General features: G+C 38.5%; 1 protein-coding gene across 3 annotated transcripts in view; it reads left to right on the top strand.

Annotated features, from left to right (window-relative positions):
• Positions 1 to 25,736, top strand: part of LOC128738641 (ion transport peptide-like) — a 59,743-nt gene that overhangs the window by 17,171 nt on the left and 16,836 nt on the right. Inside the window, exon 1 of one of the 3 annotated variants that reach the window (XM_053833937.1) lies at positions 8,813 to 8,916. The exons of the other annotated variants lie outside the window; for them this stretch is intronic. The gene's annotated coding sequence lies outside the window, so the exon portion shown is untranslated. Of the gene's footprint in view, positions 1 to 8,812; positions 8,917 to 25,736 lie in introns of those variants that run through there. 3 annotated transcript variants of the gene reach the window in all.

The following is a 25,736-nucleotide window of genomic DNA, read 5'->3' as shown; positions in this document are numbered from 1 at the left end:
CTTCTCATAAAGAAATGTTTTAAACTTCTGCTAAGCTGCTACTGTTGTCGGTGGAACAAATGCTATAAACTATAAACCGTATTGAAGTCAATATCATTTACTCTACTCCTGTTTCTTGAATAGTAAACTATTTTGTTAGACCAGTCCAGTGTTTTAAGTTTTCCCTTTTAATCAAATAAAATCCGATCCACGTTCCACCATGTTTATTGAAGGGATTTGTGGACTTCATAATTGATAATTTGGGTTTATAGTATCTAAGTACTTTCAGAAATTGTTCAAATATAAAAAAGGTTCCGAAATCGACATTAAAGGACAATGACTAGATAATTCTCAATTCATGCAAAGATTAATAACCGTAACAAAAACGAGTTAGATATTGCATTAGAAGATCGTCTTTCGATAGACAAATTTCAAAAGTTTAATGTTGATTATTCAGAACTAACCATGCGACCCCATCGTAATATATTTGAATGAACCGCTTTGTATTTTGATCTAATGGTGTGTCAGTAAGTTTTTTATAATCAATTTGTGATTATAAAAACCCTGTCTGTTCCTTGGTAATACAGAATTTTACGATGTAGAACATAAATAATTATAGTTTAGAATATATTAGAAACATTGTTCTGCAGTTTGTATAGTTGTGCTCGACATATCGCGTATTAATAACTTTTGTAAACCTCATACCTATACACTGTTGGAACAAAGAGGGAAACTTGGACCACTGGATGTGATGAATCCGTCATCAACCTAGATTCAGATTCTTTGAATAAGTGTTATGTAAGTTTTATTTGAAAATAAATTCGCAATAAAACTTTTATCCTAATAATATTATTAATCTGAATTACTCTTCAAAATTAAATAGACAAAACGATTCTGCATGATAGATTCGATACGTCATTTGTTACAGAGAATTTAATGAGATAATGGTAAGAGAAGAATTCCACATATTTCCATTCATTTGCAATATCACGTGTGCTTTAGGAAGTGCATCAATCACATTTAACAATACCATTAGATGCAAATCGGCAAAGATTGAAATGTACGTTTCATGCGTATTTTTCCCATGGTTATTCTATTATTATTATCTCAGGTGATTGTTAACTTACGTTCTGTAAGTTATACCGCCCCACCGGATGACTGTTCATGGTGTTATTAATATTTTCCCAGGCGATAGATATTCGTGACAAAAAAAACGGAGTCGCGTGAGTCTGCGAACGTTCGGAAGTTTTCTACTACTGACTGTCGCTCCAAGTGTATCAAAGGGGATTTTTCCATTTCAGCGTATTCTGTTTCGTCATGTTTCACGCAAATTGCTAGGTCTGTCTGCCAGGGAGGGCGGAGGCTTGTTTGCGACGACAGATGAGTGCCAACGCAGTCTGCGCCGTCACTATTGCAAACGATTATCACGCTATAAATCTAATTGAGTCTGCAATTTAGTTGACGATTAACCAGTTGTTAAGTTTTATAAACTGCCCAGTTCCCAGTGCCCCTCGGAAGGGTTTTATGAATCACAGAAATGGTTTGTACTATCATAAAAAGAAAATTGTCAATTACGATTATATCTTGTTAACTTGCTGGAAAACAAATACAAATCGACGATTGATAGGTGCAACATTTCAAACAAATTACAATTAATTACATTTTTCATCTACTGATTAAAACTAAACATACTATATAATCTGCTGATTTGAATTATAAAATCATGCCTTTAAATTTCTGAACTAGATAAAATCAATCACTGGATAATTTAACAATGCTATAGACAACAAGTGCTGATCATTGCATCAGAATATATTACCTATATAAATTGCTACCTATTATAATTCAACGCCGATAAAGGCAATTACGGCCGTATTGGAAAGGCCGAAGTCTACACGAGTTTTCAGTGAATGGATTGTCTGGAGGTGGTAAATGGTATGATGATTGGTGTAATTCTCGATGACCGGAATAACACGATGGAAAATTTAACTGAGTTTAACTAGGTGTATCGCACCGAGCTGCAATCGCTTAATAAGCACCCGACTAGTTGATTTTACAGTTCTCGTTTTCCGTGGCGTTGCATTCCTAGGATGGAAATTAAATAATTAATAATTTAAATAATTTTTTCCGTTAATTAATAATTTAAATATTTTTTTCCGTTCCGGAATCCGTTTATTCCTATGCTTTTAAATAATGTTTCCAACTACATGATTACACGATGAAACAATAAACACCTACGCTATCCACGTTCAATTTCTCCTCATACACATTAAACATTTTAAGACGTCCTGTGCTGAGTTACATAAGTAAGAGTGAAAACATGAAATGGTCCCTCCCAAAAACTTTAGAATATTTCACAATATTTCACCTAAGCAGAAGAACCATCTACGGTTACGCAACAGTGATGCAGATTCACAATTTCGGGTGTTCCTCCTTTTCTTTGGAATCGATGGAGGCGCCTTGCTTACCAGGATACCTATTAGTTAAATATAGTAAATAAAGCGCCGCCTCCTATTTCAAAAGTGTAGTCGCACTGTAATTTTTAATTTCTTACTAGTATGGAGTGATTTCTCTCTGTGATGTACTGAAACTTTTCGAGATACAAAGAACTTTACAAAGCTGTGAAATTATATAGTTCACCAGAGCATCGTGAGTTTTTCGCGGTAGATCTTCCGTAACAAACCTAGCCCAGTTTTCATCGGTGTACCTATTTCCATTGTATTGATCAGCGACTTCAAGTGAATATGATTTTCACCTACATTAAAGCGACCTTCAAAAGACTTAACTACCAGATTTAGCTTCCCAAGCTCGACTATTTGTTGTGTCATAAAACCTCGTATGCTGCTTTAAGTCTAATCTGACTAAGCGTCAACTGAGTGTCAAACTGGGATCAACAGTATCAGATGAATTTCACAACCCTTCAGGCGTCCTACAAGGCAATAATGTTGGGCTATTATTTTCATTCACATTTTCCAATGATGTCGGTCATACCTTGCCAAAAATTTTTTTGGATCATCAGTGCTTCCAAGTTGGAAGTTCCAACGAATTGTCAGGTAGTACCTACAAATAGTTTTTGACAAGTTTTGCGACTGGTACCAACGTAACATTATGGTGAAATGCTCTATAATCATGTCTATGAGAAAAAAAAAGATCCCAATTCAAAAAATATGCAGCATAAGAAATGTAAAAGTGGAATTCAGGATCCATCTCCACGTTAGTTGATCTTGACTGCCATTCTCCAATCGCCCCCAACACCCGCTGTACTAGCATCCTCATCAATAGCGCACATCCAACGGTTACGGGGTCTGCCTCGAAATCGTCGGCCTCTTTGCAGAATACAGTTTTTGCTATTCCGGCATTCTCGTTACGTGCTCAACTCACTGTAGCCTGTCGTGTTGTCTTTATACATTTGTATATTTCGTGGTTCTTGTGCTTGCGCCAAATTCCGCGTAATTTAACACCAAGAATTATTCCGAGGATCTTGCGCTCAAAAATTCTCAGAACTCGCTCTATTAGAAGTATCACCAATAAAGCGAGTTTCGGCCAAAATGGCCGCCAAAAAAATTTTTTACTTCATTTGAAAGCCCTGTTCATGTTCTTCATAGGACCGTGCCATTTGTTAGTTGTTTTATTGCAAATTTAGGAAATATCACATGATATGGATCTCAAGGTTTGCTAAAAATTCACCTTTTTTTGAAACTGTCGGGCCCCTCGGCTAACAAGTAATCCACTGTTTCGAGGTATTTAAAGTGTATTTTTCATTTTTTAACCATTTTCAACCAATCAAGAACAAAAATTTCAATATGTGAAGACCTCGTGTTAGTAATGGCCCCGTATTAAAGAGAATGACTCACTACACTCTCTAACAGCCACCAAATACTTCGTTTGCGCAGAGTTTATGATAAGCCCTATCTTAGCAGTTTTCTCTTTAAAATACGTATACGCCTCTTTCACAGCTCTAAGGTTAACACCGATGATTTCGATATGGTCCCTAGGAACTCTAGGAGCATGTGAGATTTCGCGATGACCTTGCTTTTCTGCATGCCTGCCATTCGAATAGCATCTTGCAATGTAATGTTCAACAGCAAATTTGATAGCTCGTCAACTGGTTAAAAACCATCTAACGTCTCAAATGAGTCCGATATCTCATCCGCTATTGTGACGTTTGGCTTTAAACCATCAAGGGTAGCACGTATCAGCCTAATGAGTTTTGTAGAAGTTCATCCAATACAGCTCATTTCGCTACTGTATGCCGCCTTGAAGTCTATAAACAAATGGTGAGTCTGCAATTTCGAATTTATCGAGGATCTTGTTTATCTCGTTTTTTTGTATAAACAAATCATCCGACATCCGATGTGGTTATGAAATGGGGAAGGCAACTAGGAAGAAGCGCCCAACATAGCTCTAACCATCCCAAGCCTCTACTTAGCGCCTCCACGTGGCCATACCTGGAAATACTTCAATTTGTCTAATTGAGTAGCCATGCTAGGAGTTGCGGGGTCGTGTGGTTTTTAGTTCCTAACCTTATAAATGTAGTTTTAGGCAACCATTAAACCACACGACTTTATTTTCAAGTATTATATGATTTAAACTAATATTTTTGGCAAACTAATCTATTTTCAGAGAGCGAAGTAAGGCGCTATATCCCTGGCTAATTGCAGTCTGACTTCTGGTTTAAATGCCATTAGTTCATCCCTGAGGGTCCGGAGTATCACTTAACCTTTATTAGCAACAATACTCCCAACGACTGTAAATAAATCTTATCTATGTATATGGGAAGCGTTTGGTACGGGAGGTCCACGCTTTCTTCCTTCCCCTTGATTTCAAGGAGTTTAATGGAATTAGGTATTTTTTCTGGTTCCACATGAACATCACATTCTTTTACAAATACATTGACGGAAAGCTTATGTGGACAAGTTAAAATCGAACAAGGAATCGGAATCGGAATCGATGAACAGCGCTTTTTTGAAGACAGTTCATAATTTAACATAAGGCCTGGATCCTTGATTGAATCGACATGATTCAAAACGATTGGGTAGTTGAACAGAACGGAGTCTTCAGACGCCGATAAAAAACACACAGCATTTAGCCGGCACCACCTGGTAAAGCTGTCGAGCATATCCTGTAGACGGACACAATCAACTAATTTGCGGATAACGAGGACAATTTTCAAATCATCTACATAGATCAACAAACAGCTGTTCGGTAAAATCAAGGAGACCTCATTGAAGAAAAGAGCGAATAGAAATGGTCGCAAATTACTTCCTTAAGGAACCACCCACTGCCGACTGAATATTGTTGATTTAGCCGATCTTATCTTTACGAATAGCTGTCGGTTTGTCAAGTACGATTTAACCAATCGCAAAGTCTATTGTAGCTGAAGATGTCGCAATTTGGCGTATAGCATTTCATGATCCCTGTGTCAAAAGTAGCTTTGATATCCGTACATATTGTATCAATTTGTGCACCACTATCCATCGTGCGGATACAGAAGGAAGTAAACTCACAGTGGTTTGGCTAAACGGAACAAAGGGATGAAATTAGTCATGTTTTTAACGTGGCGCCAGGACAGCTTCTCGTCAGCAGCCCGGATGTCGTTAGCTACGCTGCGTCGCCATGAGCCTCTGGGTCTGCCTCTTCTACGTTGTCCTTGTAGATTCCCGTCGAGTACTTGGAACCCTCCAATTTGAGATGAAGTAATGTAGTGTTTGCATGCTTCAAAAATAACTTTGTTCAGTATAATCTCGAAGCATTCCAGATCGGCAGAGAGCGAAGTTACCCTGCGGTAGCTGGAAATATCCGTTTTGTATCCTTGTTTGTATACTGGCGTAATACACGAGCTTTACCAGAATATGGGAGATTTTTTACCTGTCCCGCCTTATTCAATTTGGATCCGGAAAGTTCATAAATCAAATTCGATTGATACAAGTTCTTGTAACATTCTGCAGTCCTCGATTCTTCTGACTATGAAATAGATCTGCGTTATTCATGTAGATATAGAATAGTAATGACCCCGGATTACTACCCTGTAGTACACCAGAACTATTTGTAAACGAAATAGACCTTAGGATATGTTTTCAACCATCTACAAAATCACATGTACACAAGTTTATTGGTTATTGATTTATTTATAGTATTAAAAACGACATTTAAGTCAGTATGAACTTTGTCAATTTGAGCTTTAACACTCATTTCTTTGCGCAGTATGATACAAAATTCACCTAACTTTTTTCTACTATATGCACGGGAATCTTGAAAAACCTCTACAAAATATTTTTTTTCTTGTTCACCAATTCATAATTTTATGCTGTGAGCGAAATTTGGTCGATTAGATTTTTTTCGTTTTTGTTCCGCGAAATCCTTCTACAATCCGCGAAAGCTAGCTTTCGCGATAGAATCGAAAGTAGAGTGTGTTACTTTTTCGCAATACTCGAAGGAAGTGGGCTAAAAAATATAGAAATTTGGGCCTCGTTTCCTCCGGATACCGGATATAACAGGCAATAAATATATCATAAACATTTGATTATTTTAACATTCAAGTCATGGATTATTGAAAAACATTTCGTTGAAGTTTAATAACATAGAAAATATGCGAAATACAATTGAATAATATTTTGGTTGGTTACTTTATGCTAGACGGTAGGATGTGGTTATTATAAATGTTGAAGAAAGTAGTGTTGTTCAAGAAAAATGAAGTGATGCAGTTCGTCATCGCGATAGCGACGCGTTACTGAGAGGTTCGTGAGTTGCATAACGTTACATGGGCTTAGCTTTTCACTGATCCAAGTGATGAACTGCCACTGTTCAGCATTCAACGATTGCGGTAATAGGATAAATTAACAACTTGTGTATTGTGGTTGTCCTCGCATGTTCCGCACACGTTTATCGAACTTTATGCCATGTAAAGGCCATGAGTCGACGTGATCACAGCATACCGTAATCGCCCTGGTAGTGAACATTCAGCAACTACATACATGAATGCATCGATTTACAGCGGTTGAACATGAATACATGAATGATATGCCACTGGTTGCGATCAATCTCATTGCCTCTCTTTTTCTCTTGTTCATAATGCACCAGTCTCTCATTGCAGTCACCAATTTCTCTCGCACATTTTGCATAGAAATGTTTCTGTAGAGCTTACCATGCCATATATCGAGAGACTGTCTGCTGACACTAAATTGAGTTATGCTTCGGTTTAGTCCTTAAGCACGGCGCAACAAGTGAAGACATAAACTCTCATCGCATTGCAGTTTCAGTGAATTCAAATCAAGTGATTAGCTAATGCAAGATTTTGAATTATATTGAATCATTTTGATTTGTATGTTTTAAATCGTATATCGCAATAGTGAATAATCAATGTTGATGGAAAGAAGAAATCAACGGTAACATTATTCAATTTAGTGTCCTAATGAAGATAGTTTCACTCTGCAGTGTGCACCCCACTTTGGTTGGAAAATATTGAATAAGTTAGTGTTCAAACACTGAGAGTGAGCAACATTATGGTCCGGTGCTGAGGGAGTTTTCATGCTTACGGAAAGGAAGCTGTCGGTGCAATTATGTCGCCCTCACAATACATTTGCAAAATGCCACCGGCTTGGTTAGGCGGACAGTGAATGAAAAAGCAAAGATAAGTCATCGGTTAAAACAAGAAATATAGGCAGCCCCAAAGGGACGTCTTTAGTGAAGGAGAAGAGAACGAGGTTTAAACGATAAAAACGATATCCCCGCGTACCCATTCCGTCAGGAAAGGCGCATATATAGCGAGCGCGCGCAACCCGCAGCAGAGAACGGAGACGGTTGCCGGAGAAGTGTGAATCAAAATGAATGATCAAGTGAGAAGAAAAGTATAAGTTGAGAAAAAGATAAAACTGTCGGCTCAGTTGTATCCGAGAAGTCTACTGCAACACAACATAGTGTGGAAAATCGAAGGCATCTGGAGTGCAATAAAAATACACTTTACAACAAGAAGGAGAACAGATTATATACAACACAATCACTGCGACTCGAACAAACCGATCGTGTGCCGTCTTAAAGTATACAAAATAAATAACAGCGGCAAATTGGTGTTTTTCATCCGATCCATTATACACCGAGTACACAACAATTAAGTGTAACAAATAGATAACTGCTTTTAATTCGTCGTTGCTTTTAAAATTTGCACCCATTAATAAACCAAGTACTTAAAGGCGACGGAACGTGAGAGAGCTTCTGTTTTGTAAAAGTACTGTGATTCTCATTTTGGGGTTCGGTGCATTTTACTCCTAGCCTAGCAGTAAGTGAATATTGCACATTAAGTAACACAGCAGACTGATTTGCGATCTCGCGACTGGCGACCGTTAAACCGCAAGAAAGTGGATTTCAAAGTAACAATCTGATGGAAAAAGAACCGAGCTCATAAAGTTCATAATTTATTGATTTCTTACTGTGCGTGCAAACAGATATAAAAAAGAAGTCCCCAGCAAGAAGCAAAAACCGCGCTCATTTATTAAGTAGTATAAACAGGAAAAGCGCAAGTGACGGAAATACTTAGGTGCACACATCGGTGCTGCATGCTGTCCAAGAGCAAGAAATATTTCCAGTAACGTACGATTGCGATCGCGAAATAGACAGGAAATCGGGTGCCGTATCCACCTTGTCCCCCCCACTTTGTGGTTATCCAAGATGATTGTAGTTAAATGAAAGTCGTTTTGTTTTTGTGACGCGAAAGAAAAAAAGAAAACCCCTCGTTGAGAAGGTGCTAGAAGTCAAACGTTGCACTGAGAGAAAAAAAAACTTTAAAGTGAAGTGCTTTCGAGACAGTTAATGAAAACTTAAAGCCGTTTTATGAACACACTCATTACGGCTGGAACTGTTAAGTGGTGAAGGTTAATTGAAAAGAAATCTTTGACATCTTTTTTGCGAGAAAATTCGGACCACCGACCGGCTGTTTTAAATGTAAGTAGTTGTGCAATGTTTTGTGGCAAGTTATGGTTTCAAGATCATGTTAGACATGATGTATTGAATTTTTATATGTTATTAAATTACTACAAAGGTATATTCTGATGTACTTGCATCAAGTGTCTAATTTTACGATTTGGTTATTAGCAGCAGCGTCATTCGAATGTTTTCAAATCGCGCACTTTTACGTCAAAAAATTTGCAGCTTCTGGGAAACACCTGGTGGTTTGATAGCGGATGTGCACAATTAAGTGGCCATCTGTGTTAGTTAAACTATTCTAGTTGTACCCAGTAATACCGGACACAAAGCATGAAATTTTACAATGTAGTCGAACGAGTTTGCAGCACCACTTCGCGACCACGTAGACTGTATGGCGGCACTCAATCGTGATCTCGCTGTTAGACTGTTATGCCGATGCTGTACAGAAGCAGAAAGGAAGGCATTTTCTGTCCGGCTATCGGAAAATTCGTAGCACTTATGAAACATGCTATGATAGAACAGAAAAACGTAACCCACTGTCCAAGATTAATGAATACACTAAGTAATCTAATATGAAATCTATGATTTCCTTGCCCTCAAATATCATGGTTATTTGCCTAACTGATTATGCAACCCACATTACAGTATTGCATCAGATTGGACCAATCCATGGTTTAGCTAGCAACTTTGCAGTGATATTAAAATGTTTCCGACGTTTACGCCCATATAACCTTAACATGTGAGGCATTTTGGTTAATGAATTAAAGGACGTGAAGCTGGTCACGTTGTCATCGTGTATGCTTTTTCGAGCACACCATCGCACTGCACCAAATCCCGTACCGTCTTAGTTTGGTCTCATATCAATAGCAAAACTTTTTATCTGCGAACATTCCTTTCACTGATCTCTCATTTGAATACAATGCGATCGAAGAAATGAATTGCATTTTACAAGGCTTCATCGTGTACTCATTCGGAGCTATACCGTGTTTTTGTGGTGGCTCGAGAAATTGGATTCTGACGACACATTTGGATGCCTGGCACAGACGGTTAGTTTGGAAAGGATTATGATAGGAGATTAATTACAAAGCAAAAAAAAGGTTTAGCTAATATTTCACTCATACTCGCAATTGAAAATGTGATTTTAGTATTGATGTAAAGTACTCGATAGACGTTGACTCATCGCATTCAAACTCAGGTGATCCAGCTTGATAAACAGGTTCAGGTTGCGTTGTAAAATTCCAAAAGGGGTGTGTCACTTCTGTCGTTGACATCATTTTTTTAGTCGTGCTGCGTTCATGCGTATACGACGTATGCATCAGGCTTCCATGTATACCTTACGAGTATGTTTTGCTGCACTGCTGGTGTTGCAAAAGTTTTTTTTTATAGTTAGTGGGTTGGGTGATCCCAGCAAGTCTGGTTTGTTGTTTCTAGAAAATGAAAATTAACTGCGAAATTGCCACAATCTTCCCTCCCTTCAAGATCACTTGAACCACCGGTTTATAGTGCATCGGAGTACCGAGGATATCATTGATGCGAAGAGAAGAAAAATAACAAGAAATATAATTATAAATAATTGATTTATTTATCTTCTCGTGTCATTCAGGGAGGCCGGGAATCGCCCGAGTGAGAAAAAGCTAATGATAACTGTGGCGCATAACTCTGAAGAGCGATCCTACATATAGAAGCATGGTTTGGATCGCGAAAGGGGAATGCCATTGTGTTAGAAGAAATGACATAGCAGATCTTTTTCACGGAATGCACTGGATACAGTGCAACAGACTGCATTTCAATGCCATCCACTATTGCACCGACCATTGTAAAAAAGAAAATTGCTTTAATGAAAACCAGGAAACTAGTGTTTTTATGATAACGAGTGCTGTTATACCGATTGTTGGCTGCGCGATTTCTGATTTTAATGTTGCAGATCGGCAATATGTATAATGAAGCTCTTTCCAATTTATTCTGCTTCCTAGCCAGGCTTCCTTCTTTTCTATGACTGGATTGCCATGTCCTTTGGTTTATAGATATCCTTTCTTGAACCGTCGTTGAAATCTAATGCATGTAAGGCTAGAACGGTGGCTTCGTGCGCTTGCTCACCAGTAAGCCACACTACCCGGCCAGGCACTGAGAACAGGTGTGCATATTCATAGGAAATAGATTTGAACGTTTGTTTTCGATGTTGTTTTTGCGCTATTGCGAATTTCAACACAGTTTCACATATTTTCCATTAATTTTTTTTATAAGAACTCATCAAAAAATGATTTTTCTTTAATTTTTTATGTGTGAATCAGGTCTTAGCTTGCTCAGGATATACAAATATTTATTTAAAGGTTAAATAACACGGCAGTATCATGGCAATAAAGGCTAATTTCCATCTTGGAATTTTGTTAAAAAATTGTCACACTACTTATCGAAATATTTCCATTTGTCGTGTTCCGAACATAACCTAAATAGGAACCATCAAGCGGGTTATTTATAATTTAACAGACATAAAAAATGCGCACCCGACAAAACATAATATCTAACATAAGATTATATTCGCGTGAAATCCAAAAATAGCTTCTCTTATCCATCACACTGCCACCAGACATCAATCGATTCGTGACAGCTACAAATGAAGCATGCCGAAATTTTGCTATCGTAAGTGCTGATGTTTGCTGATGACAGTGTCAGTGGCTACAAAGGGAACTTTGTAGTGGCGAAAAAAAAGAGACAAATCATCTCATCACGAACAAAATCATCCTTGCAAAACAGTACGCTTGAACCATGCCGATGACAGGATGTCAATGAAACTGACACAGAAAAGACACACCGCCGCCCGCTGTGGCCCAATCTCGTGGGCGCGGACAGTTTATTTCCGCGCAGAGAACAGCGCGTGTGTTTTCTAGGGTGGGTCACTCAATGAACTTCTATAGTCAAGTATCAGTTTATTGCAGTTTTTGATATATTAAAAAAAATTTTTAACGTACAGTACTTTTTCTTCACTTTCAATTTTTGTACGATCGCCATTCCAGCGGCATTGTATAGATAACCGCACTATATTACTGCGCCGTTACCATTTTCTGCATGGGCTCATGTTTGAAGGATTCATTTGAAAATGCACCGTAGATATCCAGGAGTTAGCAATTTCACCCCACCATACCCTATTTACTGGACGCATGCTTGCAGCAGCAGCGTATATCGCTGACTGATGATGAAATGCTTCCGAGAAATCGTCGAACTAATTTATGATCTTCATCGCAAGGCGCAACATCAAAAGATCTCTTTTTTAGTTCAAGTATGCTCGTTGCTGCTTGCAAAGGACACATCGTCACTACGGGACGGGACTGTGGGAAAACAAGTTATTTTTACATTGGTTCAGGTTTTTGCCGACGGGATCATGCAGTTTAACACGCAGAAAGCTGAAAGTGTAATCGTAAGAGGTTGTGGCTTGCTGATATAAACAGAAAATCGAACCAGCAGGCATGCAATAAGACACGTGAAGCCAGAGCCAGTTGCGCTGCTCGGGAAGATTTGCGTTTTGGCAGTCACGGTGGTCGCGGCTGAGGTACGCGCCTTACGGCGTATTTGTGGGTCTCGTGAACTTGGTAACCTTTAAGGTTGCTTAACATCGCATTGTGATCGCCTTGGCGGCTGATGGCAAAACGTGTAGACAAGAAAGGAAATGACCGCTACAGATAAGATTAGCCGACGATACCGCCATGAAGTACGCCGAATGGTAAACACTAATGGAATGTGTTTTGTGGTCAAGTCAATTTAGTTAGTTTTCTTCGCTGTGCCTTTTTCGGCTTATCGGTAGAAGAAAAAACCATGGGTTTTGTTTTGTGTGTATTTTATTTCAATGGAATGCGGAATGATCTAATAGTAATGTGTGTTGCAAAAGGTTGCTTTCTTCGAAATGGAGAAGTATAAATCTGTGAGGCCTTAGATTTTCTTGACTTAGGACTATCTGTTACTGCACCTTGTTGGATGTCTTGTAAAAATTTAGATTTACGATAGCGACTTGAACAGATGGCGCAATTTAAAAGGAACAGGGATACCTCGATACAGCGTTTTAAAGCAAGCAACCTCCGATTTTTTGTTTAAAACCAAGAACAAAATTATTTTTTCTTCAAGCAGTGATTCTCTTACTTTACTATGAAAACGTTTTTTTTTTCATGAGTGGACTCATCACTGCGACCAGTATAGTTGATCTATTGTGATATCGCCCGGGTGTTTGCTGTATGACCTGCACTGCATTTCTTTTTGCTATAATCGCTATTGAATGAACGATATGCTTATTAAATTTTATGCGTGCTTGTGTGTATTGGGGTTTACCCTTCCTTCAAAGCTTGATCTGCTTTACCCACTTATTCCTCGCTACCAGTACTATCCCATATTATAGCCGTCCCTGGCGAGGACTCATTCGTACCTCTGACCAGTACACTTAACTATAGGAGGGACATTTGCACTGTCAAGAGGCGTCAGAGGGTAAATATATAATACAGCATGAAGGAAGGGTAAATGGAGGGGCCTGAGAATAAACCCATGCTAAAGTCACTTGACAAGAAATGGCTTGATTCTACTAAGATTCGAACCCACGACCACTAGCTTGTCAAAGCAGACTCGATAACGTTAGGCGCGGCAATATTACTTCAAAATATTCAACTTTCAAATTTTGAATATATACTTTCTGACCTAAAATGAACAATCTGGCAAAATTAACACGTTTTAACTTTTTCTCGGAATAACATTTAACATTGGAAACAGAAGTTCAAAAAGACGAATATTTATAATCATACCGCAAAAGATTGAATACACATTAGACCGATTCTTGAAAAATCGAAACTGCAAGTATATACCATCATACCATACAATCACAGTGACAATGAGCCGAAAACTTGGAGTAACAAAGGAAAAAATGCGATTTAAGTGACTGTTCAAAAATTATACTGAACAATCGCAAAGCTTATGAAGCTGTGTGCTGAATTCGCGTCGAAATCGAACTCAAAACTCAGATACCAAATCGCAAATGGACGAGCTTTTTTGTATTGAACAGGCTACATTTTTGAACGAACATTTTTTTCCAATATATATTTTCGTGCTGTTGTTTTTTCTGTATTCCACACTTCGTTCTTCTTGCAGTATCGCTACTGATTGAGCGAACTGCCTATTATCCGTGCTTGAGCTTCGAGGTACGATGCTGGCCTAACAAGCCAATCGTCGTATATTCGAATCTCGGCTGGGCGGAGCTGCTAGAGTCAGTAAGTCAGACTCTAACGATTTTCAGAAATATTGACTTTCTATTGCGAATGTTGGGGTAAAATGTATTTAATTCTGTAAAAACATCAAGAAACAATCGGGTGTTGCAAAAAGTCACTTTGCCATCAAATTCCACATGATAACTTTTTTATAACGAAACAAGATTGATTTTATTACAACCGAATCCAGAGACAACCAAAAACTGCTTGAGGCAGGCCGTCCAAAAACAGCATATTACTGGAATACTTACAAAAAGTCATACTTTAGGCATCAAAAAATTAAACAGAGTTGACTTTTTTTATAACGGCATTTCTTTACAATCCATAGAGAAAAAGCTAAAAGAAAGTAATCAAACCAAAGTGTTGATAGTATCTCAGGGGAGACAACAGACAAGGCGTGAAGAGAAAAAAGAAAAAAATTAGATAAGGGAGGGTCATTGAAGCAACGCTTATTAAGTGTTCGTAACATTCCTCTTTATCCAGGTGAGGGAATCCACGGATCGCAGCAAGTTATAAAGGAAGCCAAATATAATCGGATTCGTCCCCGACTTTTCCCTCAAGTTAGACTAGAGCTTTCCAGTACTTCTATAAAAGTACAGGAACAAGTAATAGTATTACTTTGCTAGTAATACATAAATAGGGGGGCTCTGTAGCCGCAAGGTTACCGAGTCTGCTTTGACAAGTAAGGGTCGTGGGTTCGAATCTTAGTAGAATCAGGCCATTCGATGTCAAAGTGACTTTAGCATGGGTTTATTCTCTGGCCCCTCATCACCCTTCCTTCATGCTGAGTTCTACATTATCCCGAAGACGCTTCTTATGGTTAGTATACTGGTATGAGGACCTAATGAGGTAATGGTTTTGAACCTCAGGAGGACTCACCAGTGCTAACTATAACGAGGCAAAATAGGTTTGGTATAGTAGGACATGCATCGAAGCGTGGGTAAAACCCTCAACACATAAGCACGCATAAAAAAAATATATAAGCTTATCGTTTACTCAATAACGATAAAGCACAGAAATGCAGTGCAGAATACAGCATACACCCGGGCAACATTACAATAGATCAATAATGTTGTGGTCAAAGTGATAAGCCCATACAAAAAAAATACATAAATGAAAGCAAGGTACTTGTCTCTGACAAATATTACACATTGTAACATAAAATAATCTTACTTTTAACAACAAAATACTTTTTATTCTGCTGTGAAAAAATGAAGCAATTTTTATTCACTAGTCGAAAATTTCTTTTGACAAAGTAGCTAAGACATTTTCATGATTCTTCCGTTATTATAAGTATACTAGATATTAATTCCCAGTAAACCATTTGGTTAGTATATCTCGATTGCAACTGAGAAATATGAACATCATATCTGAACGAAAAAGTTATATTTCACGTCAGTTAAGAACATATATGTACCAAAGTAGAGGCAATATACGTGCGAAAATTCTATCTTGCGCTTTATACTGCGGTTTTACAACACGCAACTTAATACTCCTGAATATATGATTAAGATATAACTTAATATTGCAATCATCTATACTGCTTTTTAATTCACAGTCATGAGTTTTATATGAGGACACGCACGACTGCAAAACAACTCATTGTTCACTTAGTTTTGACATATTCTAATCATTATACAATTCCAATGTAAAATTGACATGAAAGCGATTTAATGTGAACTTTCTATTACAATCTTGTGTTATCTGGGTTAAAAACGTTGATAGCAGCAACGTGTAGTGCTGCAGTCTATAACATCTGGTAAAAAATATGAGTATTAAAAATCGACAAGCAATTGAGTATATTTTTCGTTTTGTAAACTTATCCACGGTGCCCAATTCTGCGCACTTTCTTGCCCATGTTCTGCGCTCCTAAAAAGTAGCAATAAATACTTATTTCACGTTGTTTATGTCTTTATACGCTGAAAGCACAGCAAACATCCGGCAATAGCCATTACCATAACTAAATGCATGATCCGGCCTTCTTGTGCTGTCCAGGTTTACATTTACATTCATTGCAGTTCTTACACTTGCATTTAATGGTACTCGTTACATTTTTCCTTTATTTTTATAAAAAAAGGGACAAAGCCCTTTTGTCCCAAGTCCCAACAGGACGAAGATTCATTACGACTAGTGATGTCCGTTAATCGTTCGATTAATTCAATTAATCGAATAACACATGGAATATTCGAGTAATTTTTAATCGAATGCTACCAGTACAAGTAGTTGAATTAATCGAATAATTCAATGAGTACGAATAATGCCCGAATAATGCTCATTAATCACTCATAAACGTTCAATTAATCGAATTAATTAAAGAAATATCCGAATATTTTTAATCGAACACCACTGACACGAATAGTTGAATTAATCGATTAGTGCAGACAACGCTCACCGATTAATCGTTAATCGAATAATTGAAAATTTCGGACATCACTAATTACGACGTTCAGACTTATACTAATTTGATACCTGTGCTTGGGAAGTAGGGTACGAGAGGGTACTTCCAGCACGCTACTAAATTCGGCATACATTACCTTTTTTTGCTGTGCTTTCCCAAATAAAAACTTTGCCGCTATATAATAATACTGAAACGAATGTAGCACTCATAGGCTTTAATGTGTTATAACTATTTTCATAAAAATGTAAGTACCACTGTTTTTCCAATGGCATGTAATCAGGCTGAAAAAACCAGCAGCAATCGCCTACGCGTATCCGCTCTTGATGATGGTTTGGAAAACACACAATTATGATCACATTTACTTATTCTAGAAACTAAACAGCTATGAATATGCTGTCGCAGAGCAATTCTACTTCTTTTTATCGCGGAAGAACACATAAATTCCCCTCTGATATGAAAATATAAATCAATTTTCATTCACTAGCAATCTGCAGCATTTTGCTTTTAATTTCAGCATATGGTGCTTTATTTACACTACTACCAAGATGTGATGCAGTTGCCCCTGAAACTCTTCTATTGTGTTGACATAGCTAGTATTTGAGTGACAACCACTTGCTTCTGGTGCTAATGTACATGCACGATTCAATGATACACTAGCGCCAGCAGCAAGCTGTTGTCACTGCAAAACTAGTTATCTTCAATGATCCGGTATCTAGGCAATACCGACACGTTATCCATCGGTCTCTCTTTTGATCTGTTTTTGAAAAGCATCTAATCCCTGTGCAGGCTATTTCGGCCGGTCGGATTTAAAAAACACAGACACCACTATAGAAAATGAGCCCAATTTAGCCGCAGCGACTTCATCATTTCTCGCGACTATAACTCAAATTCAGTAGCGTTTCATTAGGACCAAAATACACGCCGATATTCAATAAATATTATTCTATCAATTGGTATAAAAATCTTGTCTCGAATGAATATAGTTTCAACGTAATTCCTGAATATTGTTTATGCTACCGATTAATGGACTGAAAATACCCTCCCGTACTCTACAGAGCATTTAGGAATTGTTTTCTTGTATCAAATTAAAAGGAATGTTTCAGAGCCTTTACTACAATACAGAAAATTAAAAACTTGCGTGACAAAGATTTGCAAAATGTCTAGTTTCAAGTATAATTGTTTTAGCAGTTTTAAACAGCCAGTAAATTATGGGATATTTCAGTAATAGTCAACTGATGATTCAAACATATGTACATTTGTTACTTTCACTCCTAAAAAAAACAAACAAAAAAATGATTAAATCACCCTTTCGAGAGGCGCAAACTCTCCGCCCGCCACAACAGATTCGTCGTTGAACCACACTGAGTTACGCTGTAGAAAAAAAAATCACAAAATACTATTCACGCCGAAAATATCGTCGTCGGATCATTTGATGTTTGCTTTAGTATGTCATTGTTTGAAGAGCTAAATATTTAAACAATTAGCACCGAAACACCACAGCAGCAGACGGAAGAGATGAAAAATTTCCAGCACTAGGCAGGCGCTAACTCTACCTGGCCGCCGCCGCCGCTGCCCGGCCGTGGGCTCTTTCCAAAATTATCACTTACGTGTTGTTTGGCAATCCAACAACACTTACCGCCGAAACGAAAACAGGTGGTAATATTTGCGTATTTTAGACAAATGACGTTGATTCAAATATAAGATTGCGAACAGTGTTGATAATTTACGGGGCACGTGATCATTCTGTTGTTCTGGTAGTAGTATTTCCAACCGAAAGTTACCAATATGCTTGGTGTAATTGTCGGCGAATAAGATGTTGTTATTGCCACAGAATTAATTTTCTTATTATTCATAAGAGTTGATACGTTTCGCAGCGTAATAAGTTTCATTTAGCTGAAATTTTTCTTTAAGAATCAGGGATTTTTTTTAATTTTCAAGGCAATTCGAGAGACTGTCTTACCTTACTATTAAAAATCTTACATTGTATTTATAAATGGTCTTTCCTCGCATAATCCATAAATTGGATTGGTATACAAGATATTTTTTTAACGATACAAGTTATTTAAAAATGACACATTGCACTGTTGCTGCAAAAAAACAAGCAGGAGAGTTGTTTAAATTATGATCGTATGGGGGCACGTTGTGAGTCAGACAGAACTTCAACTACGCAAAGCCCTGCGCTACTGCACTATTGAACTGGTCCGAGCGCCGGCTCTGTAGGTAACAAACTATTTATTGCGTCACGAATAATAGTGGAACTACAAATAAGGATGAACGCATGCAACTAACGCTCGCAGTTTGTGGAGGCTTGGTTCTAGAATGTCGCACTCGCTGTGAATGGACAGTACGTAGTATGAATGAATTCAAAAAGCAAACAATGACCAATACACTCACCACCAAAAGTAAAATTAGAAAACATGCTGCCATTACTGAGGAATTTGAATGTTTGCCCGCGTGATTACTGTCAGTTCAGAGAAAGAGCGTTTTTAATGATTGAGTTGTTATATCAACAAAACGTAGGTTTGGTGTTACAATGCCGCATTGATTCACTCATCAGTGTTGTGCGAATGCTGTTAAGAATCGTACAGATTAAACATTTCTCACACAAATAAACTAATTATAAACTTCTAAAACACGTTGTCAACAGATTCAAGACATTTAAAATTAGATTATGATTCTACAATTGTAAAATCAGTAAAATAAATGTGCAATTTTCAGCAAACAATGCAAGTCACGTGGGCCATTTTGTGACTGTGATGCCTAATGCCATAACAAGAAATTGTTCCGAATCGTATTTCAATCATACAATGCACAAACAGTTCAGAGTGCGCGAGAAATATGCCGCGCTCTGAAAACCGATGATCGGGCATGACGCGTACAGCAGAACCGCTACGGGCAATCAGTCGTAAAATATCCTTCGAACGAAACGAATCAAACCACAAAAGCTCCGGGCAGTGCGTTTTATTCCAAAATTGTTCAGTCGGTCAACTGCTGCGAATTGTGTGTGAAATCAGCGAATGAAGTAAGTGTCATTTCATTGCGTGCACCACACATACGATGCTGAACCTAAAAACTGCTTGTAATCGCGTGACTTCTGACCCTGACCAAGTCTAAAACAGACAAGTCCACCAGCCAAGTGATGTCAGCCTGTATTCGCGTACTTACTTATTGCCTGCCGGTTTGCTTGGCCGTTGGTCATGATGCAAGTGTTTGACTCCGTATGCTTCGATTCTGTGCGATAAAAATATGCGGTGCACTAGAGCCTAGAAACGATTTCATATTAAGAAGGATTTTAAGTTAGGGTGTAACTAAATTTCTTAAATTCCTTTTTATTAGAGAATATTATGGGGGAAAGTGACCGGTTAAGGGATATATGAGCTGGTGGTGAAGAGGTGAACAAAACTTATGGTAATAGTACAAAAATTAAATACATAACAGCTAATTTAAAGTGTAAGGATAATTCGTCTAAGACTGTTGAAAATGAAGTGAGGCATAGTTTTATGCGTTAATTTTTAATATTTGTGAGAATGATTTTCATTTGTTTTTATTATATATTAAATAATGTGTAGAAAATAAACTACTATTTCCAGTTAGTGCAACACTAACTGCAGTAGTCGCATTCAGTTTGGTTACACAGGGATGAGGGACAAACTGAGCGGACGCTCTCCTCTATACTTTCCGGTTATGCCTAACTGTGGCAACCAATTGCCGCTTATGCTGGTACCATACTGTCTGTCGCGGCAGAATCAACCTAGAGATACCGTGCCGATGATGGTGTGAGACTTATACGAACAATTTTCAGAGAGTTGTAAGTGATCGTTAATACCGATTATATTTTTGTTTGCTCACTCGCTCTGACTGCCACATTTAAGCACAATGTTCGGTCGAACTGGCTGCTTGCGCTTTAGTCATTCTGCACCGTATTGCTTCTGCCCAGCAACCGAAGGAAACGTGCCAAAGTATGAGGGGTAACTTGGAACGGTTTCCGCTCTCACGATGACGCCTTGCTGGCTACAGTGAACGTTACACTATCGGTGCAAGTCGATGAAATAATGACCACTTGATGCTTACATGATCGGAATAAAACAAGTCGAAATTTATGTTTATGACTTTGGTTCGATAATCAGAACTGTTGCCTATGGTGCCAAAATTATATATTTAAATCGCAAAAAAAACCATGCGTCTCCTCTGACTTTTGCAGCAGTGCAAACGATTTTCTTTGGAATGTTGTACCAAAACCACACATTCAAATTCAAGTGAGTTCCTGGGAGAATCGCCTCTTGAAAGCATCGATGGATATGGAAGCCAAACAACTCGTCGGTAATGTTGAATGATGCTGCCATATTCCTTGCTGCCATATTCCTTGTCAAATTAAACTAGCTTTAACTAATTCTCCGTGTATCAAGATGGAAAAAATTGCTCGTTCGAACAGTTCGTTCCGGCGTGGCTCCAGAAGATTTCGACAACTCAATTCCCAGTTCCAACTTCCAACCTCCGAGTGTTTCAACACCTCCTGGTAATTTGCGACGTGTATCTTAAGGAGGCAAGTCCGATGGGTTACTTCAAGCTAGCATCCGAGGGGCTGGCGTATAATCTTTTTCTGCACAGTACAGTGAGCGGAGGCAATGCGAATTCCGGAACTCATCAGCGATTTTGAAGATGAATCTGAGTTGGCTATTAGCTCTCGAGATAGTTTCCTCAAGATTGAAACAAAAGGAATGTGAATGTGATTACGGGCACTTGAGGACACTGGTTGTTAACAAATTATTCTTGCACCTCATTTTAAAGAGTTCATCTAGATGCAATAGTTTCAGACAGCCGAGAGCGGTTTTTACACGCAGGTATATCTTTACATCATCAGCATAAAACAAACGAAATCCAGGTGATAACAGTATATGAAGCTCATTGATGAACAGTGTGAAAAGCAAAGGGCCTTAAGTGCTTCCTTGAGGAACTCATGACGGGTTGTTTTTCCGTTCGACACAACAATATTTCGTTATTTAAGAAAAACGAGAAAAATTACGCGAGATTAATGGCAAAGCAAAACCATGGGTATAAACATCTTTAAGAACTTGACCCTTCTTTATCGACAGACTTCGCAGCCGGTTATTAGAGTACAGGAAAACTATGGGGCTAGTGTAAAGATCCTATTGACTCAATAGCGGCACCGCCCAGTCGAGATTCGAACCTACGATGACTGGCTTGTTAGACTAGCATCGTACCCCTGAGCTAAATGAGCGGGCAGCAGATCTCTTGGGTAAAAAATTGGTTGGATATTGTTTTAGCGCCATTTTTGTCACAACCTTTCTTCGGTTTGGTTTTTATTGTTAGAGTTAGTCAGCGTGAAATAGGGTAGAAAACCTATTTTCGACCTATTATAAGCAGCAGTCTGAACTATATTCACAAGATTTGATGAAACTGTGTTTATTCGATACTCGTTTTCCATACCAATTGCTTACATTTACTGATTACGTGGGTACGTTTTGGTATTCGTAAAACACTTAGATAACTGAAGAGTTTGCGACAGTTTTTTCAGCCTTTAGATTCAATTTTCTGTATGTGTAAAAAACTATTTTCGGGAATCAAGGACCATTATTAAACATAATACTAATACTTCAACAATAGCCCGAAAAGGTTTAAGCTGGTTTCACATGTTTGACAAAATAGTTATTGGTGTATGAGTGCCACATTGTTTTCAAGATAGTGTCAGTAGGTCCAATGAAACAATCAGAATGTAGGCCGGATTCAAAGGTACGCTGAAAATACCCTCCCGTGCCTTGACTAATGTTTCTCCGAAAAAAGGTAAAATTAGCAGCAAGCTATATATAACATTTCAGAAAAAGCATAAGCTTTCTGTCAACACAGGAACTGATCAGCTAAAAACCTAGGTACCAAAATTCAATTAATTCGTTTGGTGGAACTTGTCGAAAGAATGCTTCAGAATTATTTTCAGAATTCGCATTGCTGGTCTCCAAACATTTGTTTGTAATCAAATGGTTTATCCAAATTGCACTTTCTTACATTCGCATTTGACATGTGTCCTTGAAAGCTTATTATAGGTGTTTGAACTTGTCAGAATTTTAGTTCCCATCATCTCAACTGAAAAACGGAAGCGACTTTATACTGTACTGTAATACACAGTTCAGATGGATTGTATCCGGTTTTTCTACTATCTGTCATTTGACAAGTAGTTTTCAACTTCTTAGATTAGACTAAATTAGATTTTGTATTTCACGGGCTTTCAGACTGCGGCTGGTTTGCCTCTATTCTTTCAACTTGTTCTAAAAACGGAACAAACATTCAAGCCAATTAAATCTTTTTACTGATAGAAAAAGTGTGTGAATCATTTAGCTCGCAAACTAACAAATAAACGATCGCTACCCCAGTGATTAAATTAAACACCAGCAAAGTCTTGTTATCTACCGAAACTGTAAAGTCTGGCTAAAAGCAAATCTGGACGCCCCTCGTGCGTTACCGGCGATACGCCTCTTGTGGTAGGAACTGGAACCATTTGCTATAACTTTGTTTACATGTTTATGAGGAGCGACTGTTGCAAGTTTCGTCAAAATATTCCACCACGTTGCGGAGCAGTATAGAATGGAACTCGACGAACGTAAAAAAATCTTCTGAAAAATCCGGAGTTGTCTGAATCAAAGTTGGCAAAGCAAACCAAAGCCTAGGTGCGACATTCCGTTATCGAAACTTGACCTTCTGTTTTTATACGACAGACTTCCCAGCCAGCTGTTAGAGTGCAGGACAATTGCAGGGCCAGTTGCTACGATCCTATTGACTCTAACAGCCTCTCCCAGCTGAGATTCGAACATACGACGACCGGCTTATAAGACCAACGTCATACCTCGAAGCCAATTGGGAGGCAAAAGTGCTAAAAATGCCAAAATCAACAGTGTGTAATGTTCTAAAGGGGTAAAAGGAAAACCTAGATGTGACAAGGCGGTAAACAACTTTCAAGGAAACCGGAGCTAAGGACCGAGAGCTGAGGAAGAAGACTTTGAGGTGCGATAAATCCAATCTTGACAAGTCAATCCGGGATATGGCTAGAAGGAAGGAATAGGATCGTAGCACTGACCCCGCACTGTCCTGTATTCTAACAGCTGATTGCGAAGTCTGTCGTATAAAAACAAAAGGTCAAATTTCGATAACGGAATTAGCACCCAAGCTTTGCTTTGCTTTTGGCTAGAAGGTACAATGCCAATTATCAAACTACGCGGAATATCCTCGCTCGAGAAGGCTACAGGTCTTACAGCACCAGTAAACATACGAATCGATACTTGAAGCAGAATTTGGTAGCCAAGAAATATGCTAGGCGTTTGTACGAGCAAGTTTCGACGAAATTCTACGGATGTATTTTGATGGCCGACGAAACCTACGTGAAAATGGATTTCAAGCCACTTCCCGATCGAAAATTTTACATTGCAACTGCGCGTGGCCATACGCCAGGCAAGTATAAGTTCTTGTTTGCTGATAAATTCACAAAGAAGGCCATAATCTGGCTAATCTGCCACAATCTCCAGTTCCGAATTGTAGGCTGTTCTATGCGTCCAGATTAACTTTTAGCCAGACTTTATGTAGACCTGTCTAAACACTAGAATAAATAGACAGCACTACTCGTGGACTACAGATAGGTACAGCATGTGATCTACGTGTGTTCCTTGCAGCTTGATTTGCTAGTGCGAACCCACAATAACCGGCTGGGTAATAAATCAATTAAGCGTCAATCGTTTGGCAACTTTATCAACCAGCCAATCCAGACATGAATTACGCCCAGGGGTTGACTGGTTGACAGCCGGTTTGGCAAACAGCATATTTAACTGTGCAAACTGTAGGCTCCGTGTGGTAAAAGATAATATTTACGGCTCACTTAGCAGGGTTTGTTGTAGCTCGGCAGCAGTAGTCATTTCCGTTATAATTATTGAATATAGCAATGCTGCCACCAGCTGCCAGCTCATTGCCAGCATCGATTTACCGGAGAACAATAAGATGAAAATGGTTTTGTTGTCAGCTAGCTAATTATTGCCACGAATAGGTGATTACATGTGGCTATTTATCGGAACCGTATATTTCCGAAGCTGACTGAACACCAAGAGTAGATAGAAAATCCGACTTTTGATTTCGCAGGTGTATGCCGTTGATGATGCTGAATCACGCGCGGGCAGCCATCACGCAAGTAGCGTTGCACTGCAATTTTACCCGTCAAAGTCAGCGAAAGTTTATTTATTTTGCAAGCCATCATTTGTTTATCAAAACACTATTTGCTTTGCTACAAGTTTATTGCCACAATAGTAGAGATGTGTAGAAGTAGACTGTGTATGCTAAACTCAAACATGTTTATTGACCAAAAACACGATACTTTTGTTTGTCGTGTTGATTTTCAATTGAAGTACTGTTCATATTTGTAATACGCGTGAGAAAAAAGATTGTAGAAAAGTTTATACAGCTCAATTTTTATATTTTTGGGATATGAAAGTAGCATAGAAGTTCCGTTTATATTAGAGTGTCTTTTAAGCTGGAAAATTGATATGCTCGTACATTTTGCGTCATTTGGTGATCATTTATAATGTTGGATGCTACGCATCCTGGATCAAAGATCCATTTACGTCATCGAATTCAATAAGAGAATGAAAACGGACGTCAACACTACGCAGCAAACTGGGAGGGAAACTGCTTTCCGGGTCACGGCCCTTCGATCCCTGTTCGCGAGCATCCACCGATCGACATCAATAAGGCCGGTTTTTGTTTGGCGTGCTAAAAATAGCTCATGTTTCACCTGTGCGCTGCCTGTCGTACGTGTGTCGCTCGACAACAGCGCCGACACGAGCGGAAATAAACATCATCATCATCGTCTATGATTGAAACGTAAAACTAGATTTTCTCCACTCCGATACGGTGGAGTGCCGTGTGTCTAATCTTTGCGGCGTTATTACAAGATGATCAGGGACTCAAATTTGTACGCGTCTTACCTGTCAGGTCAAACTCGGAGTTAAAGTAGTAGTTTATTGACAAATGTACATTTAGAACTGACCGCTTATTAAACAGTTCGATAACATATAGAATAATGTATACGATACGTCAGGTTCATGGTGAACGCAGAGCTGTTTTTATTTTCTAAGCGGAGGGTCTGTCAGATTTGTAGCTTGCGGCAGCATTTCAATCAGTAACGATATACACAGGAGTTTCGCACC

This window comes from Sabethes cyaneus, chromosome 2, assembly GCF_943734655.1.
Source record: "Sabethes cyaneus chromosome 2, idSabCyanKW18_F2, whole genome shotgun sequence".
Taxonomy (NCBI): Eukaryota; Metazoa; Arthropoda; class Insecta; order Diptera; family Culicidae; genus Sabethes; species Sabethes cyaneus.
This window is presented reverse-complemented; position numbering and strand designations above follow the sequence as displayed.